The sequence below is a fragment of the Trematomus bernacchii genome, unplaced genomic scaffold, assembly GCF_902827165.1.
Source record: "Trematomus bernacchii unplaced genomic scaffold, fTreBer1.1, whole genome shotgun sequence".
NCBI lineage: Eukaryota > Metazoa > Chordata > Actinopteri > Perciformes > Nototheniidae > Trematomus > Trematomus bernacchii.
Genome location: NW_022987714.1, coordinates 3,797,865 through 3,817,183, shown reverse-complemented (window position 1 = coordinate 3,817,183; position 19,319 = coordinate 3,797,865). Strand labels below are relative to the sequence as shown.

Below are 19,319 nucleotides of genomic sequence, written 5' to 3'. Positions count from 1 at the left end.
TTGGCGGTTTGGATCGCTCTGGTTGGCTTCTGGTCTTAGTTCCACTAGAAGCAAGGTCACTGTACCAGAGTGCCATAATTACATTTGGCTCCCTCACCCACAACAGGATTAGGTGATTTCTGGCCAAGAGGCCTTTATAATTGCCCCTGATTACAACTTGCCACTGCAGTGAAGAGAAAGGTCAGTTGGTCTGCCATTCAGACACCCTTTTGGCCCATAATCCCTCAGCACCCCACGTCTGTGTCGCCCCCTTCCCCCTCCCAGCCTCTTTCTGGATCATCACTTTTAGTCTGTTATTGTCTGAATCCTAATTGTTACTATTTTCTCTTGTGGAGAGAAGAGAGAAAACAAAGAAATACTAAGAAATTATTACCTCATTTGTTTGTGGTCTGTGTTTCTCTTTTCAGAGATGGTCCCTCATTATTCAAGCCTGAAAGCATGTGACCTTGTTTGGTACAACAAGAAAATAAGACAGCAATGATGCATTGTTGCTAGATGCTGCGTATCACAGTGCACTGAGATTTGTGACCAACTGTAAAGCATTAACCCATCACTGTACCCTGTATGCAAGGGCTGGTCTGCCTTCACTAACTGTACGGAGGCTCAGTCACTGGTACATTTTTATATATAAAGCCATGTTAGGGAAACTTCCATCCTACATCTGCTCCCTGATCTCACGGCGAATTGTAAGTGGCTACTGCCTGAGATCGCATGCTGTGGTTTTATTAAATGTGTCAACTGCTAGGACTGTCTTAGGGAAAATAGCATTTAGATGCGCAGCTCCACTGTCCTGGAATAGTCTGCAATTAAAATGGAAACTGAGCAATCTGGTGCCACTAAATGTTTTTAAAGCTCGGTTGGATGCTACTGAATCGGAAGCTGTTGGTACCTGTTCATGTGGATAGTTATGTAAATTGTAATCCCTGTAATGCTACTGTATGATGTCCTTTTGTTGTTCTGTTTATGTTTTTAATGTTTCATGTGGAACCTACTTGAGCAGGTCTCCCTTGAAAAAGAGATCAATGATCTCAATGGGATACAACCTGGATAAATAAAGGTGTGAAATGAAATGAAATGAAATTGTTTAAAAGCAATTGCCTTTTTTCCTCTTTCTCATTTTCGCCTCCCGTTAAGCTTCGTAAGGGCTTTGAAAAATTCCCTCCTCAGTTTTTTTCCCCGCAATGGAGGGATTCCTCTCAATTTTTTCTTAAATCCAGCTTTTGTTTGCTACTGAAAAGGAGCTGCTTGAACAGAAATAATTAGCTGCATTTGGTGTAGAGAAAAATGTATCTCCCTTCAGAGGGGAAAATCCTCCTACTCATCTTTTTCATGAAAGCCTATGGTATCTCTAGACTTTTTAGCATTGAAAGCTTCACTACATAGAGGGAATTCAGTGAGAGTTGGAAGCAAACAGAGATGACTTGATATTATTACACCGGCTTTGTTGAAGATATGTTCCATGTGTGCATGTATATATGTAAATTCAGCTGAGTAACATGGACATATTGTTGTAGTGTTAGAGATTCTGGGAATACATAAATTAAACGGGCTACTTCCGGCTTTTTTCCCCTCTCTGTCTGTTTGTCATTCTCCCTTTTCTGTCCGTTTTATATTAACTCCTATTTATATTAATAGCAGTGTAGTCTCATCCTGTCCATCTGCCGTTTTCCTTCAGTGCAATGCATGATTGTATAAGTGTTTAGTAATTATTAATTGGTTGTACACGACTTTTCATGACAGTGTGAGATACCTTGAGTCCACTTTATAGAGTATACTAATTCACACCCTCACCACAAAATGGCAAACTAGTCTCATATATAGTGAGTTTTGTAGTGCTATCCATAGGTTGTAGTGAGAGTTTCAGACACAGCTTTGTCTTATGAATTCACGTGCGTCAGGGGAAAATAGTGAACAATTCCATGAAGGTTATGACATTTATCTAAGAAACGAGACAAAGGGGTACTTGAGCTTGACAGATCTATGGGAATATGTTGGACAAAAAGAAGTATATTTTATACTTTGGTCTTAGAACCTTTTTTACAGCACAGCTATAGATAATAGAGTGCCCTGTATTTCAACTGAGGCTAATATTTTCAGTCTCAACACAAAGCCTTTTGACTTGTCTTTGCTGACTACTTTGTCTGCTGTAATGCCACTTTAGCTCCATCTTGTTGGAGGAGTCTAAGAAGGGCTTCTAAAAGATTTGTGTGAGAAATGCAGTTTAAAAAATGTCAGCCGAGTATCACAACATGTGTGTTATTGTTCGGTGGGTGCAGCCAGCCCACCTCCTGGGGTCCTTGGCTTTTCAGATAAAGGATAATGTGAATGACCCAGTGTGACTGTTTGTTCTCCAATTTGTTCTGCAGTTTCTCTGGATCCTGAGAGGTGCCTTTGGCTTGAAGCAGCCTCTGAAGCCGACTGAATTGCTTAAGTGGGTGAGAAATGAAGATTTATCTGCACATCTGTGAGGCGCTCTTGCTTCTCAGTCCCAGCGTGTGTGAACCTCTCACTTCACACAATTGACACTCCACCAACTGAAGAGAAGTTACACATTTTAGGTTTTTGTTCAAGCACAAATTACTTTGGATAAAGATTATTTCATCCATCAATCAGCATAGCTTTAAGTGTTACACACTCTTGCCGTATAAAAGAGTGACTCAACTTATTCTGAGCTTATTTGGACTATTTTATTTATTCAGGCTCAAGCCCCACATATCGCCCAAACTGCCACGCCACCTTCATTTCCTGCCAGGCCCCAGAGCTGGCTCTCCCTCATCTGACCTCTCACACAGTGAACCCCATGAATGGACAATAGTGCCCTTCAGTGGGGCCCCATGACCATAGCAAAGCCTGCAGCTGGAGCACATAGCAAGGCTGCCCTGGCCCGAGGGCACGCTAACAGCTGAGAAAGATCACTGAACTGCCAAGGGGATTTTTGGAAATGCTCGGGGAACCACAGATGTTAGGGATGAGAAGTGGCCTGCGAGCCATGTGAGGGGATCAAGAGTTGGAGCTGTTTATTAGATGCAGAGGAGAAGCGGCCTTTACAGTAACAGGTGCTCAGGGGCTGGATGGTGGATCTGGAGCTGGAGGATGAACCCCTGGAAAGCCCCGGGCTATTTTTCATCAAACAAAAGGAAGCAGGGGATTAGGGCTGTTACAATAAAGTACACTGGATTTCTTGCTGGATGTCAAAAATAATAAAGAATATTAGAGTGTTTGGCTGGAAGAATGAAAAACGAATTTGGTATTTTATCAGTCCCATGACAAGGGGTGGAAAGCTATATTATACTTCTACTTCACAACAATTCAGATGGCAACAGTGTACGAATGCATGTAAGACAGACTTATAGACAGACTGTCATCTGAGTGGTTCACAGAAATATGTGGTAACACCCTTTTCCAACTTTTCATCTTCAAACCAGTATAAAAAAAGATCAGCCAAAAAACAGAAATACAGAGATTCTCTCATGTTAAATTGGTCATCATGGTAAGAAGTTGATTAAGAAGAAACATGTTTTGTGCCTTTATCAGAAGTCAAATACAGGCCTCATGTATAAAAGATGAATTTTTGTTGTAAATGTAGGTCAAATATGTTTGATTGTTTGACAGAATACTCTGTGGTTTACAGAGAGCGTGTAGTGGGTTTAATGGTGTTCACTGAGCTCATTGATTTTTGAATTGCTGGTTTAATGAATGATCAATGCCTCTTAGCAAACACGTGTCTTTAGCATGCTGTCAGTGTGGCGTGGCTTCTTCAGACATCTTTGTTTCAAAAACCTAGTGGCATCAAAGCAGCGGCTGCTTGGTGATTTGGAGCTTGTTTTTTGTGCCTTGTTATTTTCCCAGAAGGGTTAATTAGATAAGAAAATGATGACGAAAATCACATCAAACATGTCTTATCTGAACTAGCCAGTAAGTTATTCTGATAGTTTGTGCCATGGGGCAATAGCAAGCAAAAAGTATGTATGCTAACGAGAGGCGGGGAGAAATACAAATCAGTGGGGAAATGAATCCATCAGTGTAGTCTTTGGACAAGATGAACTGCTTAAAATTCTACCAACATCATCATAATCATCGTGATAGTCCCAAGGTTTCCTCCTCCAGTCCTGTAATGATGTGCTGTCCAAGAAGCCATTTACTCCAGCCAGCCCGGCTGCAGTGGAGCCGTCCAAATACATGCCGGCGCCCCCGCTCTGCCTCTCCAAATGAGTTTCATTAACATAATGGTGTGTGCTGCTGCTTGGTGATTTCTTTTAATCAACCCCGGAGTCACTGGTAATTAGTAACAGACTACTAATGGATTCTGATGGACACCCTTGGCATGCCCTGACTTATCAGCAGCTGATTTGATGTAAGAAGAAGATCAATGGCAGCTGCGACAGACAAATGTATTCATATCATGGGATCGTAGGCGAATTAAAAAAAGGTTGACACCGATTTTAAAACAGCTGTCACATATTAATATTCACTCCCACCTTCACCATTTGTCAGAGCACAGGTTGTCTTCAGCTCATTTTAGCTCATTGGGTCTCAGATATGACTTTAACCTAATCTTACCCTGCAGGAAAAAAAACCTGTCCTCTGAGCAGGAAATTGACATTCCCTCTGCATTTTCCATCTTTGACTGTGTCTCGCAGCTTTGTTTCTCCACAGGACATGTGGTGATTGGAGTTCTGAAAGGTAATGGGAAGAATAATATCCTGCAGTGCACAGACACAGAGTGAAAGACTCCGTGATTCTGCAGAGGCAGAAAAAAAGTTGTTAAAATTCATAGGACGAAAAAAGGAATCAACTGCAGAATATATTACGCAGCATCAACTGTTCCAAGGACAGGAAAGGTCACACTGCTTGTCTGGCTCGCTGTCTAGCAGTCAACAGAACTGCTGGGACCTCGTTGTACAAAGAAATGTGGATTAAAGCTGCAGAATGGCAAGCTCCAAATCCATACAAACAATCTGTGATGGCTTCCCTGCATCACTGTCCACATATAAGTACGCGTGTCCCCTGACAGCATGTGTGGGCTTGTATTTGTGGCACAAGCGAGCCCATCCACAGAAGCCACTGATCCATTTCTCTTTTCAAATGTACTAGCCAACACAACGCCCCGCTGCTCCTCTTCACTCGACTGCTTTGACCTTTGATGGAGAAGACTTGGAGATCATGTACCCTGTAGACAGAGAGCTTGTCTCCAAACTAATCTGTCCTGAGGCTGAGATTGATGCCGTCCAGGGCTTAGCGAAGTTCAATACCGACGTGTTCCTTCAACAGAAATGAACCAGGATGTGTTACAGCAGGATTGCAAATTTCCAACGTTGTTTATTCACGGATTGATAAGGACAATAGTTTCCTAGGAGACCAGACTACCACGCATTTAGCTCGCAGACAAGCAACCTCCCAAACGTCACTCTTTGTCACTGTGTTTGCTTATGGCCCTACTGTTTCTTGAATATACACATCACTCACGCCTACACATTATAGAATTCAAAAATGTGAGCTTTGCCCTTTTTTTCTCACCATTTCCCCCTCTATCGCCCTCTAACCCTCAACTCCGAAGGTACACTCTTTTATTCCTTCAAAGTTCCTTTTCAAAGTTATGTCAATGCAAGATTCAATTCACACAGAAACCCCACCCAGCGCCTCTCCCTCCTTCCCAGGGACTCAGTATTTCAACACAGGCCGGGAGGCTGGGTGTATATAAACGAGTGAGCCACACCCCGCAGCTGTGCACCTGGAACTGCTCTCATTCCAGCATAGCAGTGAACCCACACACCTGTTCACACCTGAGGCCTGCACCTCTGGACCGCCACCTCCTCGCCTGCCTTTGTTTCATCCATCAACTCATGAGACTGACACAGGCAGAGAGAAGAGGTGTTACAAAATAAAGTGTCAGGACTATTTGTGTCACGTCAGAGGTATGCACCAGTTGGAAATCCGTAGGTCTAACATTATACAAAGCAGTCAATGTCTGCTTTGATTAGACATTTGTGCTATTTTTCACATCCCTGTGTAATCTCACCCAGCCAGTTAAACCAGCAACACACACAACACGTTAGCGCGATGAAGGCAAATGTCTGGCCCCCTTTCTTACATATGGGGATAGAAGCCACGCTATCATTTTTGTCAATATCTTTCACAGTGGAACTGGTTTGGTGTCATCTTTTGTAACTGCACACCCTTTATCACATGACTGATTTGTATGTACCTGTGTGCTGTTGGTTAATTTTAAACGCTTTGCAATCCGGATGTTAGAAAAGGTTCACTGAGAAAGACCTGGAGTCTGACATGTTGCTGTGTGGGCTTAAGAGGAGAAACTACATTTGAGACTTTACATCATAACTTCATGTCCGTCTAATTGTCTTCCCGAAAAATCCAGAAATTATTTCTAGATTGGAAATAAATAGTTTTAAGCAGCAGAGATTTTTTAACCCCAACTTTAAGTTTAATTCATTTACTTCCTTAAAATGCTTGAAAGATCCGAGTCGATATATTATAATCTCAAGCTCTGTGAAACGCAAAGTAAGTGGACCTTGAGTTGAGATAACTTTTTTAGACCTTTTAAATATATGCAAGTGATATATTTATATTGTTGAACAAATAAAAACCCTAATCAGCTTCACCAGGACTATATGGGTGTGGTTTGAATAAAGTTGAATGACAGGTTCATCTTTATGCCAACATAAACAAACAACCCATCAACTGTCATCAGTTTATGATTAGATTATTTTCCATTGTATAACCCTGCAACACTAAATATTAACCACACCTGCAGGTCATAAATTATATAATGTACATGTTTTAACATGAACATATCATTGTCATGTACACATGCATATAGCTTACATAATCACCTACGTCGTGTACATAAAGTCATTCACATTCAGTCATTTTTTATTCATATTAAATATTTTCCAGCTTCATTTGCACTGTGCAGTATTGTATTCTTGTAGTTTTAAAAATTACATTGTGTTGGTTACTGACACCTTCTAAATACATAACTTTTTATTTTGTGTAACTTAGTACTTAAAGTGCATCATTGATTGTTTGCCAGCATTCCAAAAACAAATTAATAAATATTCTGTTAATAATATTAAAGTGGACCTATCATGCTATATTTAAATGATATATTGTAGGGCCATACCTATATAAGGTATATTTATACGTTTCTGTTTTCAAAATACCAAACAGATCATGCATTTTAGCCATGCCTCATTTCGCTCTATGTGCTGTTTGCTGTCTACGGGTCTGATTCTGCTGACCACGCCCCCCTGCAGGAGAGGGGAGACGTGCTCTGATCAGCTGCTGGGCTGTCAGAAGAGGGGGAGAAAAAGAGATCTCCGTCCTCCGTGTTTTATTATATAGAGTCGTTATTCATTTGTTTTAAAGCTCAATAAATAACAAAGAAGACCTTTGACCGGCACTTATCAAATTTTGTCTGGAAGATTTAAACTTTAACGGACATCTTGACCGGCGAAACAAACTGAAACTGAAACTCTGCCGCACGGTCCCCTCGTTCCTTGGAAGAGGCGGAGAGGTGGGTGTTTGTCATCTGCTGGTGGACTAACCGGAGAGAATTACAGTGCTTGCCTCGACGGGGAGGGATTGCATTGCAGCGGGAGCAAACGCTTGCCTCGGGGAGGCAGAAAAAAAGCCACAGCGGAGAATAAACAGAAGGGTAACCATGGTAACTATGGGCGGGAAGTCTTCTTCGCTGCTTTTGTGGCAGACTACAGCGCCACTTACATGCCTGGCATATGTACTACAGCGTCTCCAGCGCTTTCGAACGGCAATGGCCGTGGCTGTCTCCTCCTGATTGGTGGAGTTGGCCCAATAGCCGTAGCGCCACCGTCCTGACGTCAGGACAGTGTTCAAATCTGGATCAGTTTTTATCAGATCCGTTGCAGCCCCTTTTTTAGAGATTTGGGTATGGAGGAAAATAGAGAGGGTTGTGTTTTCTGACACTTGGTGAGTTCCCTGGAACACCGGGGACACATATTCATGTATAAAAGACGTACAAAAGTGCATTTTGCATGATAGGTCCCCTTTAAATTAAAGTTAAATAAAAAGTTATTTGCTCTGATCAATGCTGGTTAATTAACAAGAGAATTTTCCTTCTGTTTGTTTTGAATCATCCTGTTGACCACCTGTCAGAGTGACAGTGTCAAACACTCGCTGCTAATGACTCGACCACTCCAAATAAATGTGGGAGGTCTGAGCTCAGTTGCTGCACAGCGGGGGCTCCACACTCTCCCCTCACCCTGCTGACAGGTTAGACCATCTGCTGGGCTCTATTGCTGGACTCTTACCTCAACACAGTGAATGGAATTAACATCGTCTGCATGTGTGAGGGTTGACCACCAGCACACAAAAACACAACAGAATAAACAAGGGATTCAAGAAAAGACAACTGTGTATCCTCCTGATAACATCAAACCAGGAATGCTCAACATGTTGTTCTCTTCAACCTGTCGTTAGTTTCCTGTGTGATCCAGAACTACTTTCAACAATTTTCCTGTTATATGTGTGACATAATTAGCTTGCATTTGGATATTAAATACTCTCTCAAAGGCGCGAGCAGTGGTTGTATATTTTTCCTCTTTCGCTGTTGATCATAAACATTCTCATCAGAGCAGTTTCACACGTTTGATCTATATGTTTTCCAGATGGAAAATAAATATCCAATATTTCACTTTGCTCCAATTTGCAGTTCTGGTTTCTGGCTTTGAACTACAGTGTCTGACGGGAGCACAACTTGGTAAATAATCTAAACAGTTTCTCAAAAATATCTGCAGTATTAACTTTATGAAGGAGGAATAAAGTGTAGTCATTTATACTGATTAAATGGTTTCTATTCTTGTGTCATGTTCAATGGAATTAGAAGATGATAGCTAATACTAGCTAGGCTAAATATAATAGCTTTGATATATGTAATAAAACCTGGGTGTGAAAGGTCAATGTGTATTCAGGAATATTGAATCTGTTTGTTTATCATGTCAAAGGCTGTGAGGCGGTCGAGCTGTTGAAAAGTTTGTGAGAAACCCTGAATTTTTAAATGATAACAACATGTTTGAATATTGATGTCAGAGTCCCACATAATGTTTTGTTTTGTATGAAATAGTTCTTTCTATTAAACTCTATTGTTGCTGCTAAGTCTTTGACAAAAACAAAAGTAATCTCCAAAGAACATCACTTATCCAAGAATAGGAGGTACATTGCCAATGTCTGTTTTTATTTATTGCTTAATCTTCCAAGAAGGACATATTGGTTAGATTATCATCTTGATCTGAGTTTATTAGAGAATAAAGCAGTGTGTTCCTGAGAAAACAACAACAGCAGCAGCACAGGAATACCTCAACAATGAGCGCTGTTGTCAGTTAGAATGTCAGCCATGCGTCTCTGCTGGGAACGGATGTATCTTTCCAGTTTGGCACCAATCCCGTTGAGGTACCTCCAAAAAGAGGCCAGCTTTCATTCTCCTTTGCCACTAAGAATAATAAACTTTCCCTCTCCTCTCTATTTGTATGTGACCAGTGCTTAGTATTAGTCAAGGCTGTCACTGGCGAGAGCCCAATTAGAGGTCTGAGACCGCCCGGGGGCTTATGTTCTGCTCTGTGTTTTGGAGAGTCAGTTGCCAAGCACTGCCATGTGCCCTGAAATCATTAGCGACTCTCTGGCACATCACTCCGGGACTCTAAATACTTTAATTCTCTGTGGTAGTCTCTCAATTGATTAATTGGTCGTCAACAAATAACACAGGCTTTTCTATTTGTGTGTTGATATCGAGCTGTTTTACTGTTGATGTTTCTGTCACATGAAAACCTCTGCTGCTCAGGGCTGATTGGCCAAAGCTTTTTTTTTTTTTTATTAGTGCTTTTAGTTTGTATATGTCTTTTTACGCTTGACCTTCATTTGGTTCTGCTGCAGATGCGTTTACAAGTTGAAATGTTTGCATTCAAGAATTATGACTTTCTAAATCCACCCCAGGTTCAGCTGTAACAGCATTTTTTGTCAAAGCTGCTAGAGGGAGGAGACGTTTAAACTTTCTTTAAGCAAATATATTCTACATGCTTCCATGTCATCTGGCTCAAAATATATGCCAAAGTCTACTAACTCACATTGTATAATAAATCACGGCACATACAAAATATTAGCAATAGAATCAAAAATAAAAAGTCTAGGACTGCAGTCAAAAGTTACATCAGTATATCAGAAGACAGCTGGACTGTTCAAAACAAACCAAACACACTTGTGGTCTCCTGCAACAAGTGTTAGCGGTGCGAGACCACCCAGATAGTCGACACACTTTAAAACAAAAATTCAGCATAAAATATTGGAAAACACCACCTGAAGGCTGTTATGCTTCAGCCGCCACAAAATATAGGAACATTTGCCACTCACGTTCAAACCATTTCCAAGCCTGAATTGCTTATTGATTGGAACATTTCTGAGTTTTTATGATGAATGTCGACAGTGTAATGTAATAGCTAAACCTTGGAACAACAATATCACAGTTCTTATATAACGTTAAAGTGGCAATAGACAGGTTTTTGGCTTTAACCTATGATTGTGGGTTAAATGTTGATTGCAGAATGTAATGGCTAAAGAATAAGGACTCCATCAGTGTTTAGATTGGTTCACTATATAGTCTAATTTTGTCTGACTCGGCACAAAGCTGTGGAAAACAAAATGCAGTGTTGCAGACTCCAATTAAAGCAGCTAGCCTAGCACTAGCTCTAAAAGTCATTGAAAGTTGTCAGAGGACATCATACGCATTGTGTTAGCTAAAACAAACCAAATTAATGTTGTTTCACTACTAAACATCAAACCTTTCCAATAAAAATATCTTAGCAAAATAACAATATTTGCGTAATGGAAAGTATTTTGTGTCATTTTCAGTGTCATTACCCATGCTGCATGGACCTTCAGCCTTGTAGCACTTGTGGCTTGGATTGTACAACATCGAGATTGACCAAAGAGTCTTCCAAGTAAATAAATGTATAAATAACTGGTCCATGTTGATGACTGGTCACAGTTCAGTGACTGACCTGAGGACTTCATCACTCACCTATGAGGGGTACAGTCGGGTGAAGCGGGTTAACTCCCTCCGCATTTTGTGAGACCAATGGGATCTGAATCCAACTCTTATCCTGCCTGCAGAGTTTCAACGGCAACAACCTGAAAGACACAGAGGACATGGTGTTCAATTAGTGTGATGAATTATCTGTATTAAAAAGAGGTTTGGTTATCTGTTCAACATCCAAGCAAATCATCATTGAGTATAAATCATTAGGAACTGTCAGTCAAAGTCACTCATTGTTATATGTACATCCTTATATCACTTTCATTTGCATTTAAAACCCAACTCTTTGGTCATGGTTTCATTGCATCATGCCGGCATAAAATGTTGCTGATAGCGACTCATTAGAGGAAGAAGATGGTCAAAAATAAATGATGAAGATGGTGAAGTATATAAGCAATCAAGGCCTAAACGCCTCTGTTCATGGTCGAGGAGAAACATTGTTTAAGCTGTCTGTATTGATTTTCCTTCTAGATAATAATTGATGTACATATGATACAATGCAAATGAATCCAGAATTGCATTAGGAAATACATGTTTGGGTGTATTAATAGCATTTAACACGTTAACAACGTGGAGGTCTTTTAAGTGCAAATGAACCATATGGCCTCAACAACAAAACCCCAGAGTGTGAGAGGGGAGGGGGAGGGAGAAAAGCCCTGACCTTTGACTGTCTACAAAGCATTCCCCAGACTGTGGACCCATTGAACAGAGGTCCTTCAAAGGTTTTATATAAAGAGCAACTCTAATGTGACCGCCATGCACAACTCAGTGCAAATACTAATATCACCCAGGAAACTCATTCTCTATGCAACTGCCAATGAGCTGTCATTACTCTCCAACTCCACCACAGGATGGGACTGATGCATCCACCGCCTTGTTGTGTAGGTGCTTTGTTCATATGTAAAACATGTACTCTGTTTTCACACACACACACACACACACACACACACACACACACACACACATCACACACACACACACACACACACACACACACACACACACACACACACACACACACACACAACACACACACACACACACACACACACACACACACACACACACACACACACACACACACACACACACACACACCACACACACACACACACACACACACACACACACACACACACACACACACACACAACACACACACACACACACACACACACACACACACACACACCACACACACACACACACACACACACACACACACACACATCACACACACACACACACACACACACACACACACACACACACACACACACACACACACACACACACACACACACACACACACACACACACACACACACACACACACACCACACACACACACACACACACACACACACACACACACACACACACACACACACACACACACACACACACACACACACAAATCCAGTTGGTATTCTTGGCTTCACTCTGCTGAGAATATCTGTCTTCAAGTCAACATCTGTTTAACAGTCCTGTCAGCTGGAACGGTGGATAATCTCCAAATGTGGCACAAGTCGTGCACAATGCTGGCTTCAACTTGGGGAAAATAAGAAAATAAATGCACATCCAAGCAGCTCTGCTAAGGTATAGATTAACTGCAACTGATTCTTATGTATGCACTTGGTTGGTCCCATCGGAACGTTACAGTGACGCTGTGAGTCCAAAATACAAAAAGCAAAGCTCGTATTAAGTTTAGTGGCTGAAATGTTGTTTTCAAGTTAGACCATATTTAGGTTTCTTTGAGCCACTAGGCTGTCAGTTGCATCAGATATTGTGGAAATGGCTGTTAGAAATGCTCAACACGTTTAAAAAGTCTTATCTGCTCATTGTGTTTGCTCAGCCTGTATACTCCATCTAACTTCAGAGATCTAGTCGGTGATTTTATGATGCTTATCAGGTGTGACAGCCCGTTTTGTCGTGACGATCTTCATGCTTCATAATGTCTTTGGCATAATCTACCGCAGACCGTAAAAGAAAATGGAAGAAAGTGAAAATATCTGCAAAATAAGAGGGAACACAGAATGAATTGTCACTCGCCTTGATTAAGATCTAGCAACAGCGGCATTTACGCACTTCATCCAGGACTTATGTTGTTATTCCTTCGCTTCACTGGGAAGGCAGAAGAGGGCTTGGTGTAAACACCTCCAGAGGGCTTTTGCTCTCATACAGTGCAGGTGAGAGGCAGCGCTCGCCCCACAATGCACCTCTGCAGCACTAGCACCGCACACAGCAGCTATCTTTCCCCTGGGTTCGGGGGGTCACTATTTTCCCACCGGGGGAAACCCTTTTTCTGCTCATATAGGGCTGATGCATTATGGCCTCTGAATGAGTATGGTGGCTTTCAATGTGCATTCCTCTGGGTTTCGGTTCTTACAGAGGGCCACTGAAAAAGAAATCAGCATCTCTATAAAACGCTCTTTTTTGGCACACAGTTCCCCCCTCCCTCCTCCTAACTCCATCCACCCCTGACTCCCCTCCCCCACTGCCATTCTGTGAAGTTAGGAATCCATAGGAGGTTTATTTGAGATGCAAGCACAAGTGTGAGAACACTGGGCTTGGGAACAAAATCCTTTCCTTCGGCCTGAATGGGGGCATTTAAAAAAAGAAAACAGACGTTTTTTCAGGAACTCCTTCAGGCCTCGTCCACTGTCAGCTGAACAAAACACTGCAGCCATTCAGGAAAAATAAAGCTTGATTACTGGCTAATTTGATTGAGTGTCATTGTGATAAAAGATTTGCCTCATTTAAAGTATCCCCCCCCCCCTCTGTTGTTTCCGTTTTATCTTATTGGGATAATAATTGTAACAAGCCTATCTAGTAAATACGTTAGAGGCCTGACAATGTTTGAGGGCACAGATCAGATGCTTTATCCACAGCTGAGGCTCTGCTTAGCTACTGGTGTTCAGAAATGAAAAGGAAAGTCAGTCACACAGCGATACCCAGCCGCTTCATTCAGCTCTGCTCCCATTTACACTTTCTGAAAACATCAAAGTCGAATCACAGAAAAAGGGACGCAAAGGAGACAAAAAAATTCAGAATTCCCTTTAAACCCAGCATCAATTTGGCTTTTCATGAGGACGAGTTGAACTGTCACTTACATGATTAATGCATTGCATCCAGGGGTTGTTTGGTTAATTTGTTTCTCCAATTTTAAAACATAATCTATGGGACTTTTTAATATTCCTGTGGCACAGAACGTATTTTGTAATAGAAAGATCTTATGCAACCTTACATGCATCTTTTCTGCATCTGATTTGCACACACATTCATGAACAATTGAACAACCGTGTGCTTCCATTGGAGTCCATAGTTATCTTCCTTAAAAAGCTGCACACACGCCAGCTCACAAAAAAGGAAAAGGGGTATTTTCTGCTGACACACGATTTGTATTTTCCGTGAGGCATTAGCACTACGAAATGGATCAAAGGATGATAATTGCAGAGGCATTGCCGGTGCAGCATAATGAGGTGAATCCAATACAATGTTGTGAAAAACATCCATAACGTCGACTAATGCACAGACATGGCGACAGTGAGAAGCTGGCTTTGAATACAAACTCTATCTTGGCTCAGTTGTCGGGCGGATTCTTTGGCGTTTTCTTTATTTTTTTTGGCTTGCTGTCTTTCGCTTGATTTTGTTCTGCACTCAAACTTAACAACTTCTAATGACAACGTTGAGGCTTATTCAGAGATGGCAGGGAGGCTTTCAGTGAGCTTGTTGCATAACCCACTACTACCATATGTTTCTGATGTCGAAAATGAATAATACATTTGTTTTTCTTATTATTTATTTATTGCAAAAGTAGTTTAATGTTCATTATTTAAGATTTTTATTTAGGAACCATTATTTTTCTGCTATTACGGACTGCTCCTGGTGAGATAATGTCGAGAAGCAAAATGATCTACTATACAAATGTGCTTGTGTTTATTTCCAAATGAGCCTCTAGTGCCTGGATGAATTGGATCAATGTGCTGTAAGTGACGTTGTCTCATTGTGCTGAATATTACGGCTTTCTGGGAACAAAAGTCCCCGGAGATGAAGTTGACAGGAAGCCAATGTGCAGGGACGTTGCACATTTGTGTTTCATTCAGTCTGCTGTGGCTGATTTGTGTCTGTGCGACTGGAGCTTCAACATGTTGGAGTGATGTTAGCAGGCTTCCAAATAAAAAATGTGGGAGAGGTCCCTTCTCCATACAAGAATATTGCCATTTTTCAATGACTTCAACTAATAATTGTTTTCGTTTTTAATTAATGATATGATTAGTTGGTCAGAAAATAGTAAAAATAAATGTGTGAATGTCTTTTTATACCCGTGCGACCAAAGAATATTCACCTGACTATTATATATGATAACGAAATTATTACATCCGTACATTTAAAAACTGGAACTATTGAATGTTTTGCCGTTTCTTACTGAAAAGCTAAAACAATGAGCACTGAGATCACCACATATGATGTCGAATTACAAATGAGAGCCCCATATACATCTACATGCATCAGACAATACTTCTTAATATTTGGTTTCCTCACACTTTTGTGAAAGCACCAAGCTGTTGGAGTAAACAGCTTTTTGGGAGGTCTATCACTTTAATTAACAGTGAGGGTGAGGCTGACAGCTGTGATGGAAATAGGCGAGCCAATCACAGGTGCTGTGTGGGGCGCAGGAAGGAATGTGAGGGAGTGTTTGACAGAAGAGGCCATGTGCAGAAATAAGATGACAGGTGGTTGGCCTGATCCAACGCCAGGCTGCCAAAATGGGTTTGCCTTTGGGAGCTCCAGAAAAAACATGACGGTGTTAATGAAAATGGCAGCGTCTAAATGTGGTGCGCTTCAAAACAGCATATCCAAAGGTTAGGATATTAAAAAATAAAATATGACATACTTATATGTATATGGTATAATGGAACTTATGAACTGCATTTAAATGATTGATGGCATTTGAATGTGTTAAAGATTTCACCTCCTAACTTAAGATCAGAATAAAGTTTTGTCTGTGATCTATTCCTGAATATGATGTTTAATGTTTAAAGATGTGTATTGAAAAGAGATGTAACAGTATCTTTAGTTAGATCAGAAGTTCTACACGTCATAGACTCACTTTGGTCTAAATGAACCAAATCTAATTTTAAACAGAAGTTTTGCTTGGTGGATAAGAATACAACATTAAAAAGGGGCTCCTATGAATTGGAAGCAGAGCACTCAGATTTTTGCTATAACCTGACATCCTTTGCATGTTTTTGAGTCTCTGTGGGAGTTGCTCTGAATGCCCTCCAGGTGCAATACTAGATTGGCACACACTTGAGCACGGAAAAATGCAAATTTGTTTCAAACGAAAGACTTCACCCGAGTGTAGAACTATTTGTTTTGTTTACATAGAAACATCAGCCAACAAGAATACATCTAAAGTCTTTGATTCAATAAGCAAAACTACAAGTTATTTTTGCTAAATATAGTTCTAAAAATGCAGGGAAAAAAGCCCATGTGACTGATTTAATATTACATTTTATTATTATTTTATTACACATTTAACAACGTAAATGTTTCAATGCCAAATCTTTATCTGAAAAGTATTTATAGTCTGATAAATGTATTGGGATAAATAGTACACCATTTCTTAATAAAAGCAGAAGTAACATAAAACAGTGAGTATGAAACATCTCAAAGTTGTACTGATCTAGAGTACTTCACTATCATTTTCACCACTGCTGCCTCAGAATATATATTTGTACAACTTGCCAGTAAGACCAAACAAAATTGTTGTTTTCTCAAAGTTAATACCTCATAAATCCCTCACAATTTCTTGCAGGAATAAACACATCCCCGATTACAATTTATCGTAAATCACTCTTATTCTGTTGTTACCTGCAAGAACCGCTAAGCACGTACACTAAAACATTCACAGCGGTAAACAGATGGTATATTTTTGTCGCGTGGGCGTATTTTTGTGTGTACGAATGGCTGTGTTCTCATCCCTGACAGCATTATTCCATCATGTTTCTGTGGATGTTCTCAATGTCAGCTAAGTTTCCACCGTGTTGCGGCTTTGCGAGGAGCCGTGCATGCCGAGGCCTGTTTCCTAAGCCTGCCATTCTGACACACACAAAAGGTGCTGCTCATCTAGGCTTTGTGTCGAGGATTAGGAGAGCAGATACGCTGCAGCCCCAGAGAGACACATTCAAAAATTGCTGCTTCCGTTTTCTCACATACCCTCGCTTTTCAAACTGGCTGGTAAATTCCTGAGAATACGACACAGGATCGTCCCACGTGGAGCACTGAGTGTATCAGTGGCAGCCGATGATGTCAGGGTTTAAAAAGTGAAATCTAATTACAGTATATGGAAGTTGCCACGAGGGAAAATGGTTAAACCGTTAATCCGGAGTGTTATTAGCTAACAAAGTAGGCTGTCGGAATATCATTTAACTAGCCTGACAAGTTAAGGGTTTCATCACCCAGCTCTCAGCACAGCACAAAGGACTTCCAGTTGTTTCTAACAGGTTTTCAACCAAAGCACAGCACGAGCCATCAAGTCCAATCAGCGTTGCACTCCCGTGTCACAACCCAGAGTTTCACAGAGCCGGACTGAGAGCAGCAGGCAAGGATTAATGGCCTCTAAAGCATGTTGAGCTTAGAAATATACTTGTGGAAATGGCTTAAATTGTTAGGCCAAACTTTCTTTATCCAGGATCCAATCATTTTTTGGAACTGAATAGTGTTTGAATCTCGGACTCAAAGCTTTTATTTGTTCACTAAATAAACTGTTCTCACAGTTTTATGGAACAGCCTTTATTCTCTGCTTAATCATACACCAATCTCTGATGTGTGTTTGCTAAAGAAGCTTGAGAAATAAAGAGTTAAAACATGGCATGAAAGCACTGATTAAGCAAGAATAAAGCCTGATGTTGCCACTGCTTGCACAGCTGTCAATATAATGGATGATTTTTAATGTCTTCGCCAAATAAACCTTTCTCTCCGACATATTTGCTTTGCTTTCAGTTGTGTTGATAAAAGCAAGAATCCATCTGTATGGATGTCAACGCCGCTGTATATCGCTGTGAGGCCTGTCTATGCTCATCCCTAGATCCTCCAGCTCTCCTTTCAAACACCCTTCATGCTTTCTGTAAGCCTAAATATTCACTTCTTGGTTTTATGCGAGCTGTTGGGGCTTCGGTTCTTATAGTACCGATATTTTGTGAATACAGAATGAAAAGTCATGCCTCAGAGAAAGTATGTGGGCTGCAGTGTGGTTTATGTTCTTTAGATGGTACCACTTGGGGAAGCTAATCACAGCAGCAATAATTTCCCCCTCAATCTAAATATAACAAGTACCATGTTATAAGGCATTACATGGTATTCAGTGCAGTGTGTTTCATGATGAAAGTGCACTGTTACTTTTCAGCTGTGACAACCTGTGTTGTTCTGCCCAAGGCTTATTCATCATGAGCATGTGCCAATGTGGTGGTTTCAGCAAACTGAATGAGGAAGCCAACGTTTTGCACTGCAGTTTTATAGTCAGATTTTTATGTCTGTGCCTAAAAACCTTTCCCTCCATTGCATTTGCTTTGCCTTCAGTTGTGATGATAAAAGCAATAATCCAGCTGCATGGGTGTCACTGCGCTGCATATCGCTGTGAGGCCTGTCTGTGCTCATCCCTGCATCCTCCAGCTCTCCTTTCATACACCCTTCATGCTCTCTGTATCTGAGAGTCCTCCCTGCCTGGTTTTATTTGAGCTGTGTGGTTCCAATTGGATGCCTTAGAAAGAGTTTTTTCTGTCTACCCTCCATTGTGTTAAAACTATACTGGCTGACAGTCAGAGATGGGGTCGTTACTAAAAAAAAGTAATATATTACATATTACTTTAAAAAAAAAGTAATATATTACACTACTTCGTTACTCTCTACATAAAGTAACTCGTTACTTTACTCGTTACTTTACTCGCAGGACCGGCCCGCCCCTCCCTACAGGCAGATCACGCAGACTGCTAAAGTTTCAAATGTTCTCTTTAGTTCAGTTTCCATTGTCGCATAAGACTGATCCATATAGCTCTGACTATGGCTGTCCTCTGTCTCCTGCTATCTGTATTTTGCGCAGTATATCTCTGAACGATGCGATGGTGATTCCACTGTGCAAATGGGCAACATTACCTCTACTATGAAGGATGCTCCAAGCCTGTCCATCTCTGCTTTGGTTACCGGTCCTCCAAATTCTAATTTGTGCTGCTTCAGA

At 41.0% G+C, this 19,319-nt stretch overlaps 1 long non-coding RNA gene across 1 annotated transcript in view; it reads right to left on the bottom strand.

Annotated features, from left to right (window-relative positions):
* Positions 1-19,319, bottom strand: part of LOC117491958 — a 61,026-nt gene that overhangs the window by 25,172 nt on the left and 16,535 nt on the right. The window contains exon 2 of the long non-coding RNA XR_004556804.1: positions 11,066-11,175. This is a non-coding gene — a long non-coding RNA (uncharacterized LOC117491958). The remainder of the gene's footprint in view (positions 1-11,065; positions 11,176-19,319) is intronic.